Source organism: Pteropus vampyrus, unplaced genomic scaffold (genome assembly GCF_000151845.1).
Source record: "Pteropus vampyrus isolate Shadow unplaced genomic scaffold, Pvam_2.0 Scaffold218, whole genome shotgun sequence".
NCBI lineage: Eukaryota > Metazoa > Chordata > Mammalia > Chiroptera > Pteropodidae > Pteropus > Pteropus vampyrus.
The window spans coordinates 1291196-1293998 of record NW_011888999.1 but is presented as its reverse complement, the minus strand read 5'-3'; the positions used below and the strand labels follow the sequence as shown (position 1 = coordinate 1293998).

General features: G+C 33.2%; 1 pseudogene; it reads right to left on the bottom strand.

Annotated features, from left to right (window-relative positions):
• Positions 1-1937: 1937 nt before the first annotated feature.
• Positions 1938-2056, bottom strand: LOC111747339 (annotated as a pseudogene).
• Positions 2057-2803: the final 747 nt, after the last annotated feature.

Sequence of the window (2803 nt, the reverse complement as noted above, 5' to 3'; positions counted from 1 at the left end):
AATTTTTTTGTGTGTGTGTTTTCTATGTAGATAGTCATGTAGTCTGCAAATAAAGACAGTTTTACTTATTTCCAGTCTGTACGTACTGTGTTTCTTTTTCTTGCTAGGAGCTCCAATACAATGTTGAACGAAGGTTTGAAATTGGACATCCTTGCTTTATCCCTAATCTTGGGAGGAATCATTCAGTCTTTCCCCATTAAGGATGATGTATGTTGTAGGAGTTTTAAAGATTTCTTTATCAGGTTGAGGAAGCATGATCTTCACATGAGAGAAGGATCACAGAAATGGGCAGTGTTTTGTTCCTGTGTACCCTGAGACTTTCTCAGTTCTCTGGCCCCAATGCTAGTTGTATTAAATGAACATTTCATACAGACTCATGAAAAGGAAATGTTGAGAGGATGCAGACTACCATTTTGTCTGGGACCCTAGGGCTGTCACATTAGTCTGCAATTGCCCTTTAAGAATTTGTGTAAATTTCAATTTTCTTAATAATTTTATGGCTGCTACCTTTTCCTCTCATATTCTACCAAGAACAAAATCATGTGTGTCTGGTCTCTTCATAAAGAGGTTTATCACATTTTGGAGTTCAGTTCACCTGGTGTCTTGTAATCTTAGATCCCTGATGACCTAAAAAAAGCAATAATTTTGTATATATCTGGCCTTTTATCTTTGCTACTTTGGAAGTAACATTCTTTTAAAGTTGGTCATATCGTATATGAAAAGAAAGCCGGCATAAATTATTTATGCCAAAACTATTTTGAGCTCCTATCATGTGCCAAGCTATATGCTAAATGGGTTTTTGTGGTTGAAATAGAATTAACTATCTACTTGGAATAAGAAGCCTGAGGCTTGATTACAACCCTTACTTGCTGTGTAATGAATCTTAGTTACAGAGCCATTCAGTGCTTCTATTTTCTTTTCCATAAAACAATGGTTACTTTGTTGTGAATATCAGTTGAGACATGCAATATAAAATAGTTTGTTAAACATCTCTTAATTGGAAATATAATAAAATTATATTTGTAAAGCTATCTTTCAGTGTAATTTAAGGTCTCATGACCTGCAAGTGTTACATTATCATAACCCTAGTAACAACAATAAAAAGATTATTAAAGATATTAAATAATTATAAATTATTTTGAAACATGTTCAGTTGGCAACAAGCTTCACATTTCGGATTCCTTTGAATACTGTCAGAAACAGTGAAATTAGGTTGAAATTGCCCTGTCATTGTATATTATTTATACATTGGGTATGAATAGAAAAAGAACCTCATATATGAAACAAAGGTAATGGAATTTTCCTCCTGACACAAATCCTCTTGAAAAAATCAAAACAAGTGGTATAAAGATTTATTGAGCAGAGTTGTTAGAAACATAATTTGAAAACAAGAGGAGACCTTTTATTATAAAACTCACATTTTTACAGGTGAGAAATAAGAAGTCTAGAGAGGTTAAGTGATATATGGTCAAAGTTATACAGAGAAATTACTGTATGAATAAGAAATCACTCCACAAGTCTTCCGACTTCTAGTCCAGTGATCTAGCCAACCCATAATATCGTGCTTCTGTCGTCAGATGCTTCATTGTTTTATTGTTTTAAAAAAACTTTTAGTTTTAGAACTGTTTTAGATTTACAAAAAAATTTTAAAGACAGTAGAATACATGCTATGCTGTTTCCCTTATTATTAACATCTTACATTAATCTGATACATTTGTTAAAATTAAGTAACCAATATAGATACATTATTATTTATTGAAATCCATAGTTTATTAAAATTTACTTAGATTTTACCTAATTTCCTTTTTCTGTTTCACGATCCTATGCAAGCTACCACATTACATTATATTAAGTTGTATCTCCTTAGGACCTCTTAGCTGTGATCATTTGTCAGACATTATTTTTGATTACCTTAACATAACAGTTATTTTTTTAAATGCCTACAGCACCTAGTATTCCTAGGTGGTCTCCCATCCAAGTACTAACCAGGCTCAACCCTGCTTAACTTTAGAGATCAGACGAGATCAGGCACGTTCAGGGTGGCATGGCTGTAGACTGCCTTAACAGTTTTGAGGAGTACTAGTTATATATTTTGCAGAATATCTGTCAGTTGAGGTTTTCTGATGTCTTTCCCATGATTAGAGTGGGGTCATGGGTTTCAGCAAGATCACAAAGGTAAAGTTCTATTTTAATCATATCACATCAAGAGTACATGCTATCCATTTGACTTAGCACTATTAAAGTTTACCTTAATGCCTCATAGAGGTAGTGTTATTCAAATTTTTTCACTGTAAGGTTATTCTTTTCATCTCTATTTTCCATACTTTGATAGGAAATCACAAGGTATTGTCCACATTAAGAAGCAGGGAGTAATGCTCAACCTCCTTAAGGATGGAGTATGATCCTAAATGATTTGAAATTCCTAATGGAGGATTCGTCTCTTATTTTCCACTTGTTTATTTATTAAATTATTTATATATATCGGTATGGCCACATGAATACTTATTTTATTCTTTGGGATGTAATCTGACACAACTTTATTTTGTTATCTTAATTATTCCAACTTTGGGCCTTCAGAGTTCTTCAGCTCTTTTCTGTCTCTTTGACATGTCCCATTATTGTGTGTATGTGTTTGAGCACTTCCTAACTTTTTGCCACTATAATATGCTCTAGGCTTATTTAGTATATTTCCTGCTAGAGTCCTAGAATCAGTCATTTTTCCAAGAATTCCCCCTATTGCAAATTGATATTAAAACCAAGATCTGAACACTGTATGTGCTCATTGCTACTGGGTGTCATTGTT